The sequence below is a fragment of the Stenella coeruleoalba genome (genome assembly GCF_951394435.1).
Source record: "Stenella coeruleoalba genome assembly, chromosome: 5".
Classification (NCBI taxonomy): domain Eukaryota; kingdom Metazoa; phylum Chordata; class Mammalia; order Artiodactyla; family Delphinidae; genus Stenella; species Stenella coeruleoalba.
The window spans coordinates 27,504,820-27,529,614 of record NC_137150.1 but is presented as its reverse complement, the minus strand read 5'-3'; the positions used below and the strand labels follow the sequence as shown (position 1 = coordinate 27,529,614).

The following is a 24,795-nucleotide window of genomic DNA, read 5'->3' as shown; positions in this document are numbered from 1 at the left end:
CTACTCAGCGGCAGGCAGAGAGACAGCTGGACTCTGGGTTACAGAGGAAGGGCATAAATAGAGATAAACTTGATTCTGGGCTCAGAAACTCTTCATTAATAAGACTGACCTCCTTTTCACGCTGAGAGCATTTGTGTGCCCTTCCATACTTCCAATAAAATCACAAAAATAAGATGCCAAGCTGTAAGCACATTGCTGTACTGATTATGATACAGAGGCAGGTAGAACTGAAGACAGAAGCAAAACCATGATGTCTCTCAGGCCGATTTTGCTTTTGACTTGAAAACTGGGCAGGCCTATCTCATGATCCACCCGTTGGTTCATCACAAAAATGAACGTGGACACCAAAGATACAAATCTCTCAGCGGGCTGTAGAATGCATCATGGATTTATTTGATCAACGGGATCTCTATGTTTTAAAGACGAACTTAAAATTGTTTCAAACTCCTTCACTGCCATTGATAATCCCTTCATTTAGCAAACATCAATCAGCATCTACTATGTGTCAGGAAGTATGCCAGGAACCAGGGAGACAGAAGGGTAAGCCACATTCCTGCCTACAGGGCTCTCCTGACTGTGCTGGTGGGGGGCAGACAGGCTACCTGATGTTCACAACACATATTGGAACTGGCATAAATGGAAACAGGGAGCCTGAGGGCACAGAAGAGGGCTCCCAGCCCAGCCAGGCTGAGAGTGTGCAAAAGGGGTACAGAAGGGTTCCAAGAGGAAGTAGCAGGTGTTTGAGGTTTTGAAGGATGAATAGGAATTAGGCAGGAGGCAATGAGTTGGGAAAAGAGTGTTTGCAAACCTGGGGAAGTGGGAGGCCACGGGGCATGTCAGGTTCAGGGATGCAAGAGGGTCAACAGAGTAGCTAAGGTTGGTGGAGGGGTATGGGGTGGTGACGGGAGGGGGGAGATGACAGCGTTCTCCAGGGCCTGTGTTCTATGTTGGCAAGATTGAACTTGATTGTGATGGTGGTGGCTGGTGAGCCTCTGCATGGTTACACAGGGGATGATCAATCCGAAAGTGACCAGCTGAGGGTCTCCTGACCGGCAAAGCAGCCTCCAGGGACACCTTCCTTTATTCACCGCTCCTGAGGGAACAACAACTTACAAGCCTCGTTAGCAGACAGATCTCCAATGAACAAGTCAGCCTGCGTTCCCTTCCATAATCCCTCTCTCTGAGGCCACAGCTACTTTCAATTGCGTTCTAACTTCGAGAAGCGATAAGCATATGATCGTTTCCGTTTACAAGTTTTTGATCATCAGCCTGGCACCGTAGCTGTAAATTACCCATTTTCTATGATATTTTTACTTCTCTAGATGAAGGAGGACAAGAAGCGCTTTTAAATTACGAATGTGCCCGAGCCACAAAGGCAGGGAATAATTAAGCATCTTTTGCCAATAGAAATATAAAAGCAAGGGTTTGAAAAATGAAATGCAAGTTCGTGGGCCGTGTCAGATGACCAGGCTCTCTGGACATCGTTCTGGACATCTCACAGGTGCACCTGCTCACCATAATCAGTTTACCTAAAACCAGGAAGAGCTGGGCTGGCAGCAGAACTGCTGCTATGAGAGCTCTTAAAACGGCTCCCCGAAAACCAGCTGCTTTAGGTAGCAGGTACGCCCCTTGCACTTTTAGGCACTAACTCCTGCATTTTCTGCTTCTAGGAGGGATTTTTAAAGATGGGATTGTCACTAACTCAGATGCATCCAAGCAACTGGAACATTTGGTCAAATCCTGATTGGAATGCCGCAGGGAAGCAGCCACACTCATTGGTGTTGCGAACCCCTCTCCCAAAGGAGAGCCAGCCAGAGAAATGTCTGGTGGTCTTCCTGTCCCGGTGAGGGCTGGAATGTGGGTGAGGAAGAGCCTTGGGGAAGGATGGGAGGCGAGGAATTCAGCTCACTAAGTGAAGTGGAGAGGACGCTAGCGTGCAGAGGCGCATGCCTACTGGCAGCTTAACGTCCCATTTAATTGGCATGTAACGTTAATTGACAGAGTAGTATGTAAATGAAAATACGACTGTGGCTTTGTGGCTTTAAAAGGTGCTGTTGGCAGTTTTGTTTCCAAAGCCCAGCTCTGATGAGCTACACAGTTTCATTATTGGGATGACTTACTCATCAAGAAACCACGCCAACCACCAAATTCCTAACATCTTCCACGTGGGACTGTGCTCGGTCCTGGGGACCAGGGTACAGGGGACCCAGTCCCTACTCCCGAGCGGGGGTCAGACATGGAAAACACGACAAGCAGCTTCTTAAATGTTCAAAACGCCATGTGTGGTCAAAGCAAAAGCTCGTATCATCAAAGCTGGGGAAGTTCTAAATGCTGCCCTCTTCACATTTTCAACCCTTGTGGATATCAATAATAAATCACAGTCATACTAAATCAATAATCAACAGGAACAGTGACAACGGCTAAAAGGTATTTAGTGTACTGTGGACCAGGCACTTTCTAGGTCTAACTCATATTTCGACAGCACCTATACCAAGCCTGTTATTACCCTGTCTTTTGCATTATCTTTAATCTTTGCAAACACAATGCAGAGACGTACGTATTATCATCTTGTCTCTGATAGTCCTTTGAAGCTCAGGGCTCATCCAAAGATGCGGTACCAGGAAACGCGGAGCAAGGGCAAGCTCCCGTCTGATCACAAAGGCTGGGTCACTTCACTCCGCACTGCATTGAAGGTGCAGAAACCAAGAGGGGCCCCAGACTCCCCCTCCACCCAGGACCCAGGCTCTTTGGTATTCAAGATGGGCTCATTCATTTTTGCAGGAAACACTAGATGTAATAAGCATATCAACCATCTTTTAGACGTCAGTCACAAATCCTTCCCTCAAGAGTAAACTGTCCTCCATCCTGCATATCTCAAGATCCTTGCACAAGTAAGGAGAGGTGAGAGCAGGTTAACGCGCACACTCTACCCTCAACAGCAACGGCAAGGGGGCCTCTCTTCAAAGTTCAGCAGAGTGTGTGTGTGTGTGTGTGTGTGTGTGTGTGTGTGTGTGTGTGTGTGTCGCAAGGGGTGTCATGGAGGGGTTTGATGGAGGATGGGTCTATGGGCTATCTCATGGGGAGGCGTGCAGTGGATGTGGGGAGGTCAAGGGCAGGTGACAGGGGCTGTGCTGTACTGCGTGTGGTGGAAACCACAATGCAGGGGACATCTCACGAGGGGTGTGCCGTGGGGTGTATCATGGGGGTGGGCCCCCTGGGTGTGCTCTGGAGGCTTTGCTGTTGGGGGGTGACATGGAGGGTGCTGCAGGGTTGCAGCTGGGATGTGCCAACTAAAGAATGTCGCTCGCCACCTGGTTCTATGAGAATGAAGTCCTTAGCCACCGTAGAGGCTGACCTTCAGCACACCCGGGGAGGAGTTCAGGGTGGAGATCAGGAATAAGGCACTCTGTGCTCTGGGAAAAGCTTGCAGAACAGGCCTTCAGAGAGTTAGATATCCGCAGGAGAAATTTTTATGAACCCCCGCTGGGCTGCAACCTGCAGGCAGGCCTACAAGCACTGGGCTTGCTCAGCCTCAAGACCAAGGAAGAGCCTGGAGTCGGTGACAGAGACATCAATGATTCAAAGGATGGGGGAGCTTACACGTCTGGAGCAGAGTCCTTGGAGCGACACTGCACCTGCGGGCAGGACTGGAGGCCGTCTTTGCTCCTCGGGGAAGGGGGAGGTTGCCAGTTATAGGGGGAGGTACTTCAGGTGGGCTCATCAGTTACCAGGGAAACCAGCAGAGGGGCACACCCCTCACCACCCCTTTTGATGAGAACAGTCACTAGCTGGGGCGGGGACTAGTACGTAGGAAGCGCAGTCGTGTGCATAGGGTGTAGGTGAAGCAGGCACTAGCTGAGCAGGGGATGTCTGGAGAGCAAGAGAACAGCCATCTTGAGTGGCCTGACCACACCACCCCAATTCTCGCATCTTTCCATACACAGAAAGGCACTAAAACCATGAACTAAGGTGCCCGATACTCGTGACTAGCAGCAACCTTCCCCCGTGATGTGTGCTTGATTACACCTACCTTTCACCAAGATCACACATATGCTGACCTCCTCCCTTACCTCTGGAACAGACCCTCAGAGCTACTGAGAGGCTGTCCCCCGGTCTACGGTCCTCGGTAGGTCACTGAGCAAACAACTCACAGCTCTTCTGTTGTGCGTTTTGTTCTAAGTGTGCGTTTTGTTCTAAGCTGGCAGATGCCTTGCGGGGTTGTGCTGCGGAGGTAGGTTACCGGTCTGCTGTGGTATATCACGGGGGTGTGCCGTGGGGGTGCGTGGAGGGCGGGAAGGACCCTGCAGTCCAGAGAGGCACCTCAGGTCCCCATCACAGCCGTAGGGGACCCCAGACAGCCCGCGACTACCAGGCCTGAAAAGGCCGCTCTTGCCCACTGCCCCTGCCTGATACCCGTGATGGGCAGCTCATGCCTCAGCACCCTCACGCTCCCCCAGGGAGACACTGGGGTGGCATGTTCTGGAATTCTGCCGGCTGGAGGGGCCTGGGAAGCCCCTCCCTTCCTCAGCCGCTCACACCTGCCTTTCTGGGACAGGGTCCAGGTGGTCTTTGCAGGTCACATCTGACATCGCCTCTGCACAGCCCCTCCCAGGGGACACCCAGGACACAGCATAGGTGAAGGGAGGCAGTGCCCTTGGCTTTCTCCTCTTGCAGGGGGCCCAGCACAGGGAGCCACAGGCTTCTCTCCCAGAGCAGCAGCCTCTTTCAAGGGCCCCGCCCGCCCACACCTGGCTCACCCCTCTGACCCTCCGGCTCATCTTCCGAGGGAGCTGCTGGAGTGGCAGATGCCGGAGAGCTCAGGCATGCGGGGAAAGCACTTGTTTGTTGTTTTGAATGTATATATCAAATTTTCCTCAATCTTTAATAGGAAAGATTTTCAAACATCCTGCCAAGTTGAAAGAATTTAAAAATGAACACCTGGCTATCCCCCACCTAGACTCTACCATTCCTATTTTATTATGTTTGTTGTGTAATATATCTATCCCTCCATCCATTCGTCAATCCAGCTTATTTTTTGGATGCCTTTCATAGTAAGCTGCAGACAGCAATACCCTTCTCCCTGAACACTTTGGCAAGCATATCACTGACTGGAGTTCTGTATTGGTTTATCTTTTCCCCATTTTCTGAACATAGAGTGAAATGCACAAATCTTGAGGGAGCCCTTCAGCGAATTTTGACAAATGCACACACCCATGCAACTCCAACCCCTATCAAGACACAGAACATCCTATTGCCCCAGAAAGTCCTCTCACGCCCCTTCCCGCTCAATCTCCCAGTCCCCCTCCCCCCAAGCAACCACTGTTCTAAATTACAGTGTATAGTCTCTGTGTCTGGTTTCCCAGGGGGTGTGTCCATCAGTAGTTCCTCCTTTTCATCGGCACGTAGTAGTCCATTCTCTGGCTGTACCACAGTTTACCTAGATAATTTTCCCATTGGTGAATTCCTTTCTTAAAAGTAAAGATTATTGCCTCATCAAGGTTGTTCTGTAATGAAGTCACGCTTGCATTCTAACCTGTCCCTCTTGTGGGGAGAAGACCAGGTGTGCTCAGAGTTAGCATAGCCCTGCCTGACCCATGGGAGGGGACGAAGGGCAGAAATAGTGTATCCCGTCACCTTTGTGAAAAAAGAGTGAAAATCACAGTTCTAGAGTAGAGACACTCAGAGTGTGATGGGATGCAAGATGATTCCAGGCCAGAACTTTAATATGTTTATTGTTACAAGTATGTCCTATAGCTGGCCTGTGAAACTAGTTTTCCTACTTGAAAGGGATATATAGTTTGCTTTTTGGTGGGTTTTTTTTTTTTGGCTTCACCTCTCAGCATGTGGGATCTTAGTTCCCCGACCAGGGATCGAACCTGTGCCCCCTGCATTGGAAGCTCGGGGTCTTCACCACTGGACGGCCAGGGAAGTCCCTAGTTTGCTTTTAAAATAAGTTTATTTACATAAAAAGTTTAAAGAAATATTAAATACACAGGGAGTAAAGATAGGGAAAAAAATCATGAGAATTGTATGCAGATGACTGTGGTGTTGGGAAACATTCCCTAGAGCAGCGGTCATCAACCCTGGATGAACATTCAAATCACCTGGAGCTTTAAAATCACCCATGCCTGGGTCCTACCTCCAGAGCCTGTCATATAATTGGCCAAGGTGTATCCGGGCATCAGTAGGTTTAAAAAGCTCCCCAGGTGATCCTAATGTGCAGCTGGGATGACGAGAATGGTTTGGAAAGCCACGGTTCTCCAAATGTGGCTCCTGGGCCGGCACATATCACATCACCTGGGCACTTCTTCGGCATGCAAATTCTCAGCCGCCACTCCAGAACTACTGAATCAGAAACTGGGGATGGGGCCCAGCAATCTGGGGCTTCACAAGCCCTGCGGGTGGGCCTGATGCAGCTCAAGTTTGAGAACCACTTCTCAAGGGGCATGGGCAACAAACCCTAAAGGCAGCCTTCATGGGACCAATCGGGCCAAGGTCAGCTGGCTCTGCCTGAGCCAGCCCCTGGGAAGCCCTTCTCCTGCCTGGGACAGAGAGGGTAGGTGGAGACCAGGTGGTGAGAATTACCAAGGTGATGACAACCTGGTGTCCACCGTGTCTCAACCTCAATTAATTCACAAACCAGTTAATCAGCCCTCAGAAAATCCACTGTTGACTACAATTTTATTTTCACTGTGATTTTTGATTATCACTGACCTCCTTCCACTCCATTACCCTTGTTAATGGAGAATTGACTATGCAGTTAAAATGAATGTTTCCTCTACTAACAGAGCTGTACCAGATTCATCTCAGAGTCCCTCGCAGCCCGGAAAATGTGATGAGTCTACGGATATATCGATCTGATACAATTCATTTCACCCAGAGTATATGAAATTACCACTCAGAGGTCACCTATTATGTGTTCCTATGTCCAAAGGCTTAATAGGGAAGAAATAGAGTGTTAGTGGAAGAATAGCACGGTATTTAGAGAGCTAAACCAGTACTTGGCCGAGTCTGGCCTCTTGGCTGGCAGTAACGTCTGTATTAAAAGATGCTCAACACAGTTCTACAGATTTGTCAAAGTCCTTGGAAATATCGAGAAGATAAGAACAAACACTCTGAGGGCTGCTTTTCTTCACCGGCTGGCTTTTTTTTTTTTTTTTTTTTTTTTTTTTGCCGTACATGGGCCTCTCACTGCTGTGGCCTCTCCCGTTGCGGAGCACAGGCTCCGGACACGCAGGCTCAGCGGCCATGGCTCACGGGCCCAGCCGCTCCGCGGCATGTGGGATCTTCCCGGACCGGGGCACGAACCCGCGTCCCCTGCATCGGCAGGCGGACGCTCAACCACTGCGCCACCAGGGAAGCCCCGGCTGGCTATTTTGATAAGGAAAAATGCAAAGAAAGAGGAGGCTAACAGGAGCTCACGGAATCTGATTATCTCTTCCAATGCTAAGTCTGAAAAATGAACTCTCATGTACAGCTCAAAAGATTACAGAATTTGCCAAAGAAAATGTGCTGGGGGATCGGCAGCGACAAGTGGAATTTGTCTTAAGTGTACGTACCATGAGAAGATGTTGGACAAAACACCATGGTCCTTTTCTCTTAGCCTAACACAGCAAAGGCGGAATGCCACCACGAAAGACAAATCAGGCAGCCTTGGGAAGGATGGTCGAACACTGCAGGGACTCTCTCCGTGACCAGGCATCAAAAAAGACTAGGCCAGCTGTCTCGTAGTTACCTGACTCTGGACTGACTACAAACAGCTCTAGGACAGCAACCACAACTGGGAGAGCCAGAATCCGGTCCCACTAAGTGACTCCCCCTAGAAGCCCGCCCCTCCAAGGGCTGCCGCACCCACGCCCTACACCCCTCTGCCTCTGCTCCCAAGCTCCGTCCACCACTGCCAGCATTTATTTGTGGGTCTCCAGAGTGCAGAGGTGTGTCTAATTCAGACCAAGACAAAGTACATCCTGAGGCCTCAGCAAATGACTTAAAGAACAAACAAACAACTATTTATTATAAAAAATTACATCATACAGAAAACTAGAGGAAATAGTGTAATGGACTGCAACACAGCCATCTCCAAATGCTCATTAACGTGTTTCCAAGTTTACTTCACCTTTTTTCTGCTGGAAGTATAAGTACGCACATTATAAACACCATGACATTTCACCTCTGAATACTCCGAAAACAAAGGACACTTTCTAAAGCAAGGCCACTTTCTTACTTATTCATAATACCATGATCACACTTGACAAAATTAACAACAATTAACAAAAATTCCTCAATATCATATAAGATAGGTCCAAATGTCAGCGTATATCTTTTGAGGAAATAAAATATCAATACAGTTTGGGCAATCCCAGGAGAGACAGAGCAGATGTGAATGCCCCTGCAAGGTCCCCAGGAGGCAAATGTGCTCACCTCTGTCCCACCTGGGGGCTCCATCATTCCCAGAGGTGCGAGAAGGTGGAGGGGCATTCCCTCAAGTGGGGTCCCCTTCTGGAGATTTGGGGGACCTCGCCCCGACAGTGCCACCACATCCAAACAGAGCGCTCCCAGGCCCCTCCAGTCAGCCGTCTCCCACTCGGTGACCAGTCTTGTCCAGGAGGCTGGATCTGATCAGACGAACCCACCTGTAGGCCCAGCTCTGCCAGCGACAAGCTTGCCTTGAGCAGGTCGCCTGAGCTCTGGGAGCCTCCGTGTGCTCCTCTGTAATGCGGGAGATAAGGCCTGCCTCAAAGGGCAGTCATGAAGATTGAAGGAGACAGTGACACAGGCTCTGTCGTGGAGCGCCTAGCACACGGCCTGGGCAGTAACGAGCTCACTGAAGTTCTGCTGCTGCCACTGGGGGTGGCAGTGATCCCCTTTAAGGCCATAAGGGCAGCCGAAGGCATGAGACTGAGCGAAGGCCAGGCAGAGAGAGGCCCGCACCCTGCAGATCTCTAAGGTAGGGCTTGCCTGATGCAAGAGGTCCTAGGGCGGGCCCTTCCCAGCTCCCGTGTCCTCCATGCAGGACGGTGCTGCCAGATGGAAGTGCTGACGAGTAGGGGGAGGAAGGCCGTTGGACGATCAGAGCAGAAGCGTTCCCTGCACGGGGCCTCTGGCCGCCCACCTGGGCCATCTGGTGTCTCCTACTGGCCTGCCGCTAGCCCTGAACCTCACCTCCAGGCACCAACCCTGGTTCTTCAAAACCACCTGCCATCAGCTCCTCCTCCTTTACTCTGTGTTAATGACAACCACTGTCCACCACCACCACTGCCCACCATCAACACTACTGTTTATTAAGCATCTGCTACATTCCAGGAGTTTGCTGTGTAATTTTTGGACAATATCTCCCTGACTCCACACTCCAATCTTTCAAGAAAGACATGATTACCCTCCTTTACTCAGTGACTTAAAACAATATACATTTTATTATCTCACACTTCTGGAGGTCAAAAGTCCAAAAGAGGTCTCACTCGATTAAAACCAAGGTGTCGAAAGGCTGCATTCCTTTCTGGAGGCTCTAAGGGAGAATCCATTTCTTGCCTTTTCCAGCTTCCAGAGGCCGCCCTATTCCTTGGCTCGTGCCCCGTTCCATCTTCCCAGCCAGCGGTGGCCAGCCCAGCCTTTCTCACACTGTATCACTCTGACCGCCCCCTCCAGCCTTCCTCTTTCATTTGTAAGGACTCCTGTGATTACATCGAGCCCATCTGGATGATCCAAGATAATTTTAGAGTCAGCTGATTAGCAACCTTAATTTCGTCTGCAACCTTAACTCCCTCACGCCATGTAACCAAACCTATTCACAGGTTCCAGGGATTGGGATGTGGGCCATTATTCTGTCCACCAGAGAGAGACTGAAACTCAGAGAGGTAATGGGGCTTACTCAAGGTCACACAGCTATTAAGTGGTACCAGACTCAGATGTCAGATTATGAGGACTCCAATCTAGCTCTGCTCCTGCTACTTTGCTTTGTGACCTTGGGCAAGTCACTCAGCCCTTCTGGCCTCAGTTTCCTCACTTACAAAATGAAAAGGCTATCTAAGCACTCTAAAGTATCTCCTAGCAGCCAGTCTGTGACAGTCTGAGGATCTCGACCTTCTCCTAATAACACATGTGAGAAAGCCCAGGACCCCATGAAACTCTCACCTCATCTTGTCCACACTAACTGAGGCTCCAGTACTGACCATTGGAGGGAGCCAGCATCGACTTCCTTCTTTCCCCTACCTGGAATATTCCAAGCCTTTTGTCCTGGGAACCATGGAGATATGGACTTACGGACATCTGACTGCCTTACCCCCGTGCCCCTCCCAGCACACCACACAAATCTTAAGTCAACTATTATGTGTTTTCCTCCCAATCCCCAGCTTAGAGGAGAGTAAGGATTAAGGTTTCTTTACACAATGAAAAGAAAATGAGAGAGTGAGAAAATCAGACAGTAAACATACAGGGATGTGCAGGATTTTTTGTTGAGAGTTCCCAAACCAAGGCAGAAAAAAGCTCCTCTTCTTTTCTTTTTTATAATGCATTTTTTAAAAAAGCACTTTTTATTACAGAAAATTTCAAACACATACAAAAATAGAGAGATGAGCACAGAATTTGTTTTAACTCACTCCCAGGCCTACCACCTCCAATTCAGGTACTTCTCACGGTCTGAAATTTGTACTTTGAATCACCATCTGCATTGGGCCACTCCATGTGCTGGTCCTGTGTCCCTTTGTTTTGGAAACTGCTCTGCTACCACTCCTTATGATTCTGGAAGGTCTGTCAATCAAGATGGCCGGAAAACCTTAACTATAGGACAAATCAGAGCCCCTTTTCAATATGAACACTGGACAAAAGAGTATCTTCTTCTGAAATCAGGAGCTGTAAACTCCACATAAGCCTGGAGCTGCCATTCTCCCTACCTTAGAGAGTGAAGCCAACACAGTGGTGTTCATAGTGGAATTGCTGAAAGATAGAGAAGGAGTACTTCCTGGTGCCATGATCTGAGCACCTGGATCCAGCTGTGCCTGATACCCTGAAACTTTTTATTCTAGTAGCCATATTCCTAGTTTTGCTTGACTTAGTTTGAGTGAGGTTTCTATTCCTTGTAACAGAATCTTGAACATCCCCAGAAAGCCTTCTTTAAAACAACTAGCATAACTGTCCTTTTTTCCTGTGGGAGTTAGAGATTAGCCTCCTTAATTTAACAAAAAGAATCTATATTCCTTAGGGAATACATTTCCTAGCAGAGAAGAGTGAAGATATGTGATTTAAGGATACTTCCTCAAGCAGGAAAGGACAAGCTGTCAGAGAGTGGTCCTGGGTTGAACAAGGAGACTGCACAAAAACTGGGCTTTGGGCCCATGCCTCCTGGGGTACAGCCATGAAGCTAGGCAGGATAGGGTGGGACCAGGTTCCAGTTTCAGTGACTGAGGGAGGACCCACTTAGGCCTCAAGTGGCACCTGTCACTAAGAGATAAGCCTCCAAATGAAATTAGAGGAGGTGGATCACAGGCCACCCAGAAACCTGTACTCAGTCACCCTTCCCTACTCTTCCTTCTTCCCCCTCCTCGCCACAGGCTTCCTCTGCACACTGTGGACACAGAGCTCCCTGTGCCAGGCAGTGTGGAAATGAGCTACAACGGACAGCCCATGACCCGTGGGAGCCCACAGTCCAGTGAGAGGAGGCAGGTAAGTGCACGATGGAAGGAGCTGCAAGGCATTATGGGAAGAGGATGCACGTAACAGGCTGGGGCCCTTGAGAAAGATTTCCTAGTTTATTGTCTCGCATGAAGGATGGCATATGTATGTTACGCACTGCAGCAGCATCTGTCATAGAGAAAGACTGCAAACAGCCCGGGGCCCACCCACAGAGAACTGGTTAAGTAAACTGGGGTAAAGCCGCTCAGTGGAATACTGTGCATCTGTGAGGGAGGGAGATGGAGAGGGAGGGAGAGAGGGAAGGAGAGAATGCTTTATGTACTGATATGGAAATCTCTCCCAGACATACTGTTAAGCAAAAAAAAAAAAAGCAAAATGCAAAATGGTGAGCATACAATACTGTGTTTTGTATAAGGGTGAAATATAAAAAAGACCTATAAACTCGCAAAGAATTATAAAGAAACAGAACAGTGGTTGTCTATGGGGAGGTAAGGGTATGGGATATGGGATGAGAAAGACCATTTTCGTTGAATACATTTACATTTTTTTTAACTTTCCAATCATGTAAATATGTTACCTATTCCAAAAACATTTTAAATAAAAGGTAAAGCTTCTGTGGCATTTAGGGTAGTTCTCAAAGGGATAGTTAGACACGTCTGGGGACTGTGGCTTAGGTGCATTTCCAACACAGCTACAACGTGATGCTGACGTGCCTTCTGTTGAGAAGCAGGTCTATGTCCTGTCCCTCTGTAGCTGGGCAGGCAGGTAAATATGGCACAAATGACACTCTGAGACATCTGAGGGTGTGCCATGAGCGGTGACGGAACTTCCACCTGGTCCTCTTGGGATGCTTGTTCTAAGAACCCAGTTGTCCTGCAGGGAGGAACCGAGGCCAGCAGCCCGGCCCGGCCCAGGTCCCAGCCACTAGGCCCTGAGTGAGGGGGGGCACTGAGATGGCCAACTAACTGCCACTAGATGAGAGCCCCAGGGTGGGACCTGCTTCACTGAGTCCAGTCACCCCCCAGAACTGTAGCGACAAGAACCAAATAACTGTTTTCTTTCAATCCCTTAAGTTTTGAGGAGCAGTTCTTGGTTTGTGCCTCTGTCTTACACTTGATTTTCCAAGATGGAAGCTCTCTGACACACTTAGAACAGCTTACCTATAAGCCCAAGGGGGTAGCAGAAACCACCCTGGGGGCAACTATTTAGTTGGCCCTATGAAAGTAGGAATAGTCTAAACAAATGAAACATATGACTCTGGATGCCCATGGGGACCATTCAGCAGGCTGCTGGGTACCAAGGTCTGGGCTCCAGAGAGGGGATGTGATGGAGCTGAGGATGCAGGAGGCGTCTAGGTAAAGGTGGTCATTAAAAACCAGGGCTGGGAATGAAATCATCCAGGTGGAGCGCACAAACAAGAGAAGAAGACCTCTGGGGATGCCCCACTGAAAATGCCAGCAGAGGAAAAGGAGCAGGTAGACGTCAAAGAATCATCATCAGGGAAGAAGGAGGAAAATGCAAGAAAGAAGAGTTCAAGAGCTGGGCTTGGTCAGAGGTGTCAAATGTTACCCCGAAGATACAGAGAAAGCTCTGGAAGATTTGGCAATGCAGAGGTCACTGGTGACCTCTCTACAGGAGAGTAGTCTTCCTGAAGTGGTGGGAAAAACGGGAAAATCTCAATGCATTCCCATCAATATAAATCACTGCAAACAAACTTGATGAGACCAAACAGCAAATAATTGGGGGCTCCCTGCTGTATCTTCTGAGCAACATTAGAGGGGAGAAGGCAGACAGGGAAAAATCAAAATGCATATAATAGAACGAAACAAGGGAGACAAACATTAGCAAATTGAGTAGATACCGTCTGCACAACAAAGAGGCGACTGAAGAGCACAAGGTGAGGAAAAACTACCTCTTGAGTTGGTCCTTTTTTTTAGAGAGAGACTGAAAGATTCCTTTGTTTTGTTGACCATGCACAGTAATGGCAAGGCCAATGAAAAGGTGGGGGCGTCCATAGGCTTCATCTAGTCAGCCAGTACTGATGAGCTGGAGTGGCTGCAGGGAACACTTTGTAGAGGAGGATGCAGGCTTGGGTATCAGGGAGTGACGTCTGCTGTGTGCACAGGACACAGGAATAGGGCACTAGCACCAAGCATCCGCCATCCCGGTCTTTATGGAACGCACATTTAACCATGCCTTAAAGGGAAATGGCCTCATTTCTCTAAAATGCCGGGATCTTGAATGAATGCCCTTCTCTGCAAATACTAAAATGCCCATAACTCAAAGCATATGAGATTTAGCCACTAAATCCTATTGAGCTTGCTACATGAACAATTTTAAATCTTCTCTTGGAGTAAGGCCTTCATTTGTAGTAACAAATATGCCAACAGACAATAATAATAAATACATGGTAATGTTTCTAGAATCTGCAATATGCCCCCAAATTTCTACCATTATTCCTCCTCCATGCATAGAAAAAAACAGGCATATAAAATGGATTGGGACTCAAAACTACAGAGTGAATTAAGTTGAAATGTCAGCACAACCATATTATACTCCTCAATTGTTAACAGATACTTTGATGAAGTGCTTACTAAATCTTTAATTGGAGATGGAGTGTTTCTATATAAAGGCAATGACTACAAAACATTTATCATTAATCATCTACACATTTATCACAGTGTCTAAAGCCATAACTACAGACATTCTCTCCCATCCTCTGGTATCAGTGTCAGTACGGTGAATCCAGCATTAATATTAAAACATGGCACTGGAGACACAATTATGGGTTGATACAAATGAGGTTCAATGTTTTCTCCCAATGAATTTTTCTTTTAAGGTCATCTTAATGTATTACACTTGAAAAATAACAGAAAAAAAATCAAGCTACAAGAGAGGGGGAAACATTGCCAAAATAAAGATAACTCTTATTATATACTCAGGCCGTCTTTTAAAGTGTTGGGTCTCAAAGTGCATGGCTGCAGAATATTAGTGTTCTGCCACTTAAATCAAATATTGGTAGTCTAGCCCAACTCACAGGGAAAAGAGTGGTAATATTCTTCTTATCTAAGGTTTTCTTCCCATGAGTTTTCATAAACTTTGAGGGTTGGTTACTCTTAAGGTAGTCTTCAACTGAGTATAAACAGGTCTGATTCAGCACAGAATTATGGATTTGGTTATTTTCAGTTTAGTGCACTGATCACGTTCATGGTGTTTAGGGAAGAACGGCACAGCAGACGCTGTCCGTGCTATGCCCTGAGCTCTCAGGACTCATTGTTTTAGAGCAAGCCAGCGTCTTCGGTGAGTCAGCACGTGCATCCCTTTGCCCTGGTGCTTTACCTGGTGGCTGGAAGCTGCCGGAAGTCGCAGAGAATTCGCTTCCCCTAAGGAGCCTTGCTCAACCGATGACAGATCGCAAGGGTGTGTATATACCCAGCCGCCAATCCCCAGGAGAGGCCAGTTCTGGAATGGGTGCTCTACACGCTGGCTGCCGGAAACTCCCAGCAGGTTTAAACTCCAGTGGTCCACGCTGGTGACCTGCTCGATGGTGTGCCTCTCTGGCTCATTTCCCTTCTTCCTTATTCCCCTTCTTTATTGGGGATTTCCTTCCAAATAAACCACACAGACTCAAATCCTTGTCTCAAATAAGGACACATGCCATGATTTCCCAACGTATGGCCAGCTGAGTATGAGAACTGCTGCTTTAGGATGTACCATTGGCCAAGCACTAGGCCCCTGCCAGCACTGGGCAGCAGAGGATGGAGGGGGACAGGGCCGACACTGGGAGAGCTGGCATCAAGAATGCAAAACCCAGGCCCTTGAGGTACGGGAGTACCGAGGCCTAAGCAGGACAAGAAGCCAGAGTGATGTAGGGCCGCCCCAGGCAACTGCTGACTTAGGGAGTGAGTGTGTGTTTGGGGCCGGGGGGCAGAGTTGGCTGAAACTTTACCAATGAAGCCCCCAAAGGTTGCAAACCCAAACCGCCCCATCCCTACCCCACCACTGGGGACTAGGTGGGGAACAGGGATGAGAGAGACTGGCAGAAGGGTATGAGGCTGCAGGGCAGGGAGGGGCAGTAGCCTCCTCCAACTTATAAGACCCTGAGACTCTAAGTCTACACAGCCAGAGGGAGCACATCTCCTGGCCACTCAGCCAGTGGACCCAGAGGATGTCCCTCGACCAGAGACACTGAGGCAGGGAGCGAAGCCTGGCCTCAGAAACTGCTGAGTAAAAGATTTAATCAGGATAAGGCCACGAATGCAGTCACCTTAAAATTGCAAACAGCGTAAAGATCATTATTGAACTTGGCTCGCTTTAGAATTAAAAAAAGATTTTACAGGAGTAATAAAACAGTATAGAAAGTTTAAAATATGGAAGAAAGTTATCCATTGTTCCACTGTTCAAATGCAATTCTTGTCCCCTTGAGGCAACCCTCATAGACCATTTTCCTGAACACATCTTTCATGTAACAGTATTCTGTTCACTGAGCGGGTAATGACTTCTCTCATTACTAATCTTCCTATTTTTAAATATTCAACCAACCTGGTGTTCTGTAACTTGACTACCCTCCTATACTGGATATTCAAGTCACTTCTAAGCTTCCACCATTATAAATAATGATGCATCTTCATACAGTGGCATTTTCCAATGTTCAAATTATTTTCTTAAGACAGAATTCCAGAAGCAAAAGGTAGCAATCCAGTGACATCTGAAACAGGAAGCCCCCCTACTTTCATCATCTACAGTCCTTGGATTAGTCATAAAATATAAACCGGGTAACAGAAACTGGCATCCTCTTTCTCACACACAAAAAATATTAAGACGAGGTTGACCAATAGCATCATAAAAGTTACACAGAAGTGGTGCTGGGAAAACTGGACAGTTACATGTAAAAGAATGAAATTAGAACACTCCCTAACACCATACACAAAAATAAACTCAAAATGGATTAAAGACCTAAATGTAAGACCGGACACTATAAAACTCTTAGAGGAAAACATAGGAAGAACACTCTTTCACATAAATCACAGCAAGATCTTTTTCAACCCACCTCCTAGAGAAATGGAAATAAAAACAAAAATAAACAAATGGGACCTAATGAAACTTAAAAACTTTTGCACAGCAAAGGAAACTACAAGCAAGACGAAGAGACAACCCTTAGAATGGGAGAAAATATTTGCAAACGAATCAACAAAGGATTAATCTCCAAAATATATAAACAGCTCATGCAGCTCAATATTAAAAAAACAAACAACCCAATCCAAAAATGTGCAGAAGACCTAAATAAACATTTCTCCAAAGAAGACATACAGATGGCCAAGAAACACATGAAAAGCTGCTCAACATCACTAATCATTAGAGAAATACAAATCAAAACTACAATGAGGTATCACCTCACACCGGTCAGAATGGCCATCATCAAAATATCTACAAACAACAAATGCTGGAGAGGGTGTGGAGAAAAGGGAACCCTCTTGGACTGTTGGTGGGAATGTAAATTGATACAGCCACTATGGAGAACAGTATGGAGGTTCCTTAAAAAACTAAAAATAGAACTACCATACGACCCAGCAATCCCACTACTGGGAATACACCCAGAGGAAACCATAACTCAAAAAGACACATGCACCCTAATGTTCTTTGCAGCACTATTTACAATAGTCAGGAAATGGAAGCAACCTAAGTGTCCATCGACAGACAAATGGATAAAGAAATGTGGTAATATATACAATGGAATATTACTCAGCCATAAAAAGGAACGAAATTGGGTCATTTGTAGAGACATGAATGGACCTAGAGAGTGTCAGACAGAGTGAAGTCAGAAAGAGAAAAACAAATATCATATATTAACGCATATATGTGGAATCTAGAAAAATGGTACAGATGAACCGGTTTGCAAGGCAGAGATAGAGACACAGATATAGAGAATAAACATACGGACACCAAGGAGGGAAAGCGGGGGCGGGGGGTGGTGGGATGAATTGGGAGATTGGGATTGACAAGTATACAATCATATGTATAAAACAGATAACTAATAAGAACCTGCTGTATTAAAAAAAATTAAATTAAATTTTAAAAAAAGTCACATAGAAGAAGGCCCGATGGGAGAATTAAAAAGCAAAGCAGTCTTTGATACTAAGTCTAGGGTTCGTGCAATAAACACCAATTTCTGATCTTTAAAATGAACAGTTGAAGGTCAAACATAATTTCAAGTTAGACTCCTACACACTAATTCGTGTAACAGGCATTCTGTTCTAATGATCAACTGCTCACAGAGAAACTGCTAGCCTTTTAAAGCCTGCTCTTTACCTGGCCTGGTGGGATTCCCTGACACTGACATTCATTCTCTCCCATATGCCACTTACTGGGCCCCAATTGAGCTTAGTTTCCATCACTTGTTTTCATCATTCTTCCCCCCCCCCCCCGCCAGTTGCCCACCCTTTTTGGCGAGCAGACTGGCTGAGAGCAGAGCAGCTGGTGGCCGTGGTTAGGGGCAATTAGGTTGACCTTGTTGCTCAGCCTTGCTCCACACTCCTGTCTTCCCAGTGCGGTAACTAGGTGGGAAGGACCAGAATCAAGGCGCTAACCCTCACACATCTGCCTTGAATACGTGAACTCTGCAAGAGAGTTCCCACACTCCTACCTGGGCTGTGTCCTGCCTTGACAGTTCATTTTTACAACAGGAAGCAAGGGAGGGGGTTGCTGACGGAAGGCGGAAGGCAGGAAGGAAGACTGGCTCTAATTTAAAACCATCTTAGGAGCTCTAAAATGTTCCTGGCTGACTGATGGGCACATTTACTCCTTAGAACCCTTTTCATAAATACCTACCCCTTAACATGCACTTCCTAGAGGCAGTAAATACCGTCACTGTGTGTCAGCCTTATGGAAGGCAGATTTCCAGAGCCACTTCTTTTCTCCATGGCTCAGAGTCACACGATTACAAGCCTATTAGACCTGTACCCTGAGAATACTGTGGTCAAGCCCAACCCCACCAAGACTGGCGCGGAGGCCTGCTCAATTTCTGCACAGCGATGCGACTTTCCTTCCTTTGCTTCAGGGCAGACAGCAGCTCACCTCTTGTAATAAGGTCTACCTCTGAGACAGGTGGGGATCGAAGATGTATTTTGTCATCAGCGCTGGCCAAATAAATAAAATAACTCTCTAATAATATTTAGTCATGGAGAGAGAATGCTTCCTGGGGCTGTTTGGATCATGTCTTATTTAAAACTGGACTCTGAGTGTGATTTTCTCTTTGTTCTCAGAGGAACTGACTGGGCTTGAAGGTAGGCGTGGTGTGCCTCCGGAGGACGCTGGCTCCTGACGAGGGACCACGCTGGGATGGCGGGGCTCTGAAGGGGTAGGTCGCTGCCAGCTATTCCGCCCTCCCTCAGCTGCGTGCAGACAGGTGTCCTCCACACACCTGGACAAGAACAGTCAGCTTTGCCCTTCTTGCCCCTCAAATGACAGGTCTCTAGACACAATGTCATAACATCTATGCCAGAACCTCAGCCTGATGTGCCCAGAGATATCAAAGAAGGAGAAAAAATATAAGCTCTTGGTGGTCCCTGTTACTCTGAAGGGAGAGGGCCTCAATGCCCACCATGCCCGATCTACCCCAGGTGAGCTGGACACCTGTATGTTGCCGCCAGCCAGTATGAGAGATTCTGAAAGCTAGCACACCCAGTGAGACAACATCCAAGGAGGGGCTCTGTACCTCTAAAGGGTTAAGGAAACTGAAGCATTAGCATTATTTTCCCATTTTGAAGCCAAAGCTCAGTGATTTTTAAAGTACACATTCTCATAAGATTACTTTGGCCGCATAAAATATTGTTTGCCACAATTCACAGAAAAATACTATCCAACAGTCTTCAAAGGTACATAAATAATTCAGTATAAGCCTCCAACCAACACTTCCGGGCCCCCTCTATCTATATCAATACTGACAAAATCTCTATATCTACCCCACTTTTATGCGTTCTCCAGGCATGCCAGGCTTCTCATTCATGGCAGTTAATCTGGTTTATAACTTGACGTTGTGTGTGTGGTCATGTGCTTAATTCTGTCTTTATCAATAATCTGTCTCATGATGTCTTTGGGCCGCAGGAGGGTGGAGACTGTGTCACTTTGTCTCAGCATTCTAATCCCCAGGACACTGCCTGAGAATGTACAGAAGGAAGGGAGAGAAGGAGGGAGGATAATGAACAAGACATGGTGCTGGGTACCAGGGGTGCTCAATCCAATAGCTGTGGAAGCGTTCACAGCCCACAGAGGAGGTAATGCCAGGGCAGCTGGAAAAGTGATGCCCAGCAGAGGTGCCCAGTGGGACCATGGGAATGCAGGATTGTTTCGGAAAGGCTTCCCTGCAATAGGCTGTGCCCCTCCCTACAGGTGCTGCAGGGGTTCCAGCTTTCGGGGCAGATGTGGCCAGAGACAGGGACAGCAGGAAGGCACAGGGATGCAGATCAGACCCTTACTGGGTGGTAGGCCAGACCCAGAGATGGCACTCCTGGGTGGAAAGGGCAGACAGCCCTGACTTCTAGAAGACGCTGCCACCTTCATCCAAGGCGTTTTCACCCCCCAAACCCATCACTGAGAACCTGTGATTTCCCCAGAGTTGATTTCCCCAGATTCACACTAGCCACAGAACACCTTTCTATTCCTAGTTCCAAGATTGGTGCTGTGGGTCTATGTGTACATAAGAGAGACAATGATGAGGGAATCACAAGTCCACTGTGATTTAGCAGAACCACACAGCTAAAACGGTGGGGCAGGAGCTGCCGTCCTGAGGCCTGCCCTGCAAAATGGGATCTGTCTGTCTATACAAGGGAACTATGATAAACGAGCAAAGACAGACACTGGTCAGGATGAGCCACTTTATTTAAAAGCTTCGACAGCCCAAAGTGGTTTAACATAGATGCACGGAAGATTTATCTAGATGATAAAATACCTGAACTTGAAAGACACATAAATTATAATTTTGCAGTTTTTTTCCTTTTACGATTTCACATAGTCAAGTGCTTTAAGTAATGCATGAAATGCACGTAAAGCTGTCTGGTTAGCGTCTGCAGAGAACCTCTGCTTCCAGACGGGACAGAGCTCAGAATCAACGCCACCCATCTGTGTCTGTGGCCTTCCGTTCCCTCATCACAGTGGACAGCACTGGGAAGATTCATCAATATAATAATAAGAGCAGCAGCTATTATAGACTGAGTACTTCCCAGACCTTGCGCTGTGCATTGAGGACGGCACACCACACACTTATATACGAGCGTTACTGACTGCTCATAACAGCCCTACAAATGAGGGACAATGAGTCCCAGGTTACAGATGCAAAATTGTACTTCAGAGAGCTTCTGTCATGCATGTGAGGTCACACAGGCAGCTTCATCTGACTCCAAAGCTGCAGTGTTCATCACTAAGCTGCAACATACATGAAAATGCTTGGCCCTTAGCCAGGGCCTAAAAACATTAGTTCTCTCTCCCTATCTTCATACGCCCTTCTTTTTTTTTTTTTTGTGGCTCACTGCTGCAGCCTCTCCCGTTGCGGAGCACAGGCTCCGGACGCGCAGGCTCAGCGGCCATGGCTCACAGGCCCAGCCGCTCCGCGGCATGTGGGATCTTCCCGGACCGGGGCACGAACCTGTGTCCCCTGCATCGGCAGGCGGACTCTCAACCACTGCGCCAGCAGGGGAGCCCCATACTCCCTTCTTTTAACAGCACACTTACACATTGAGAAATTTGATCTGTGGGTTTAGGTTCCTTTGTTCATTTGTTCATTCATTCATTCATTCTTTCATGCATTCATTATGGGCCCAGTATTCTGCTAGGTACAGGGCTTACAGAATTGGATTCCACAGCTCCTGGACCGGTCTCAGGCAATTACCATATCCATAGGAGGGCAGGGGTCAGCATGGCGCAGGGGCAGCTCCTCACCGGGGACCCACACCCAGCTGTGGGTTAGGGACAACCCAAACAAGACAACGTTGGATCTTTTTCAACGCTAGTTTTTCCCCCACGCTTTTGCTGTGTTTTCTTTGGCCTGAGTCTTCAGGCCTTCTGACAGCCTGGCAGCCCAAGAGGCCCTTTATCACCCAGAACACCGCTTTTTCCTGCCAGGGCTGATGCTTTCCGGTAAAACCACTGCCAACAGATAACACAACTCCCCCACTAATCACCCTGCACAGTTCCTCAGAACCAACCTCTCACCCCCACCTCCTATCTTCTGCCTGCCTTGTTTCACCAATTTTTACCCAGAATAAGGAATAATAACAATAGCAACAGCAGCAGTAACTTCTACATGTCAGGCACTGCTCTATGTATCTTAGGTACATTAACTCATTAAATCCCCATAATAACCCTCTTAGGTAGGCACTATTGTTACTCCTAGTTTAGTTCATTTAGGGGAAGACGGAGGGAGGTTACATTTCTTCAGGGCCAGCTAGATGCCAAGCACTGTCTTAAGCTTGCACAATCAGATAATACGTGACCTGCCCAGGGCCAGGCACAGAGCTGGGAAGTAACAAATAAGAACCTGAACCCAGGTCTGTGACTGCCTAACCCATCGCTCTCCTTTTGCTCTCTGCAGGTGGTATTGCCACGGTCTGCGAGGGGAAACAGAGTGGCTGCACAAAGCCTGCCCTCTCCCCCTCTTCCCCCAGCTGTCCTCTGCTGTCCTCTGCTGTCCTCTGTTTTTTTTTTTTTTTAACCCCTACTCACAAACAGTGCCAGACTCTTCTCTCAACTGTGTTCTCCACTCTCTGGGCCTCCCGGCCTGTTTTCATGGAGCAAATCCTCAGTTTCCACCAACAGTATAAACCGAGTCAATACAATATACAAGCAGTCACCAGCCAGGTGTTTTCTGAAGCTTCCAAACCTCTCCTAAATCCCTGGGGGTCCTCAGCAAGGGACAAGTAGGGTTGCTGCCTCTTGGGAGTTTTCTGGCCAGTTTTGGGGGGTGATGCCACCAATAAAAATAAGGAAGTAACATGCTCAGCGGAGGAGTGTGAGCCTTATGTTCTCAGGGGATTCACAGTGTTGGCACCGTGAGCCTTTCTGGGAAATGTATACCTGGCCCTGACGGAATCAGGAGGCTTTCTCCGGCAAGGCCATTGGATCATGCTCTCTCCTCTGGGCTCCAGAGCACCACGGCTGGGACTACCAGTGTACTTCACCTGGCCCACCCTGCATGAGCTCCATGAGGGCAAGGCCAGTGTAAAGTGGGCACCAGTTAAATATTTTAAGAATGAATGACTAAAGCAGGCATCATTTTAGAGAACAAGCTGTTTGAGAGATTCTACTCAGACAAGGAGACAGGACTCCAGGAGAGGGGAAGTGAGTGAGTGCCCAGAGGCAGCACCCTGCGTTCGGCCCAGATTACAACCTGATCCATCCACAGAAATCTTCACCTTCACTTCACTTACTGCACCCTTGGAACACCACTAAGTCATTTACACGCAAAGTCTCAATCGTCAATGGGGAGGAACAGTCCCATTGTACAGAGGAGGAAGTTAGGAAACTTGCTTTGCTCCCTGCTTTCAGTGGGCAGGACCTTCCTTTTCTCAAACAAGCCACACTCTCTCCCAACAAGTGTGTTTACTCCATCGTTCTCCACCTTGGGACCCTGCCATTCATACTGAAGTGTGAGCTCCAGCATCCTTTATAGATGGGGACCACCGGCTAAATGCTCTCCCAGCACCCTGCACTTCCTATCTTCACAGATCTTTCAGTTTTAACTTTTACACTCACATGTGGAGATTACCTATTTGCTCTGGGTCTCTCTTACCAGACTGCGAGCTCCACGGGGGGTGGGCACTACGTTCGTTGGACCGCACTGTACCCCCCAGCACTGAGCCCAGTGGCGGGCACTCAACGGCATGCAGGAGTTGGTGGATCCTTATTTGCATTTGTTGAGGGCTCGAGTGCTGAAGATGGGCTCGGGTCTGAGCCACAGGGGTGCTGCGGTTAGGTCGATAACGCTGTGGCGAGAACGGGTGGCGCCGGCTGTAGACAGGAGGAGTTCTGGGGTTCATCCGACCCAGACGGGTTACCGAGCTCCGCACCCCGCCGCCACCTGTCGCCCCGGTGCGGTGCGGGCCAGGTCTCGGCGGGCGCCCACCAGGGCAAAGGCGGGCTGAACAGGCCCGGCCTTGGCTGCGCTTACCTGCGCGTCGCGCGGCTCCGCAGAGGCACTCGGCGAGCCTCTGGGGACCGTAGGGGACTGTAGGCCCGGCGGCGCCAAACCGGGGCTCTTCGCCCGCGCTTGGCCCCGCACCCAAGGCCAGGTGAGGACCGCTCCAGGCCTCCGCACGCACCGCCCTTTACGGTGGGGCAGTCAGTCACCTGCCCTTCCTACCCCCGAGGTGGGGAGAGGGCCTAAGGCGAACTAGACTCTGCACTGCAACGGCTCCCCCGAGGCGGCCGGAGTCAGAGAGAAACCGCGGCGCCCGACTTCCTCGCCGGGGGCGGGCCCTAAAGAGACCGCGTCCCACGCCCCGCCCCTTTGGCCAAGCCCCGCCCACTCCCCCACCCCCGCTTCTGCTCCCACTCCCTGGCTTGTGTGCGCCTTTGCATTTTATTTTTCTATGTTTTGCGTTCCGCTTTATTTCTTATTTTTATTTTTACTTCTTTTTAAAGAGCAAATTAAAAAATATAAGTAATGCATGAGCACTTTTTAGAAAATAAAGTTACCTACATGTTCTTATAATGGAAGCAACAGAGCCCTCTCCCTTGCGCCCCACCACGGAGTCCTTTATAACACTTACCCCGTTGAGTTCAGCTAGTGGTTACCTGCTTGTCGCTAAAAAATAAGCTTACATAGAGATTTCTTGAGTTATCTGTTGACTTTCTGCCATGTTCGATGAGGATTTACTCTCTTCCTGCGGCCCTGCCTTCTCTCTCCTGACAAGTTTACACCTCTGTTCTCAAGTCCTGCCCTGGTGAGCTCTGAGACCTCAAATCAGGAGTGGATGAAGGCTTTCTGGGTCCTGAAGCGTATGCAATTGTGGGAGGAGGGGAGTAGGAGGGCTGTTTTAGAAAGCCCTACAGAATCAAGCCTTGCAAATGAAAATTTATTTAGAATGGGAAAACGCAATCACAACAAAATGCTGGGGCCTTGGAGATTCAGGTCCGTATCCTCTGAGATCTTCGCAGGTAATTTATTTCCTGAAT

At 48.2% G+C, this 24,795-nt stretch overlaps 1 protein-coding gene across 1 annotated transcript in view; it reads right to left on the bottom strand.

Moving 5' to 3' along the window:
* Nucleotides 1-24,545, bottom strand: part of NMNAT3 (nicotinamide nucleotide adenylyltransferase 3) — a 116,479-nt gene extending 91,934 nt beyond the window's left edge. Inside the window, exon 1 of the mRNA XM_079921525.1 lies at nucleotides 23,789-24,545. The gene's annotated coding sequence lies outside the window, so the exon portion shown is untranslated. The remainder of the gene's footprint in view (nucleotides 1-23,788) is intronic.
* Between the last annotated feature and the right edge of the window lie 250 nt (nucleotides 24,546-24,795).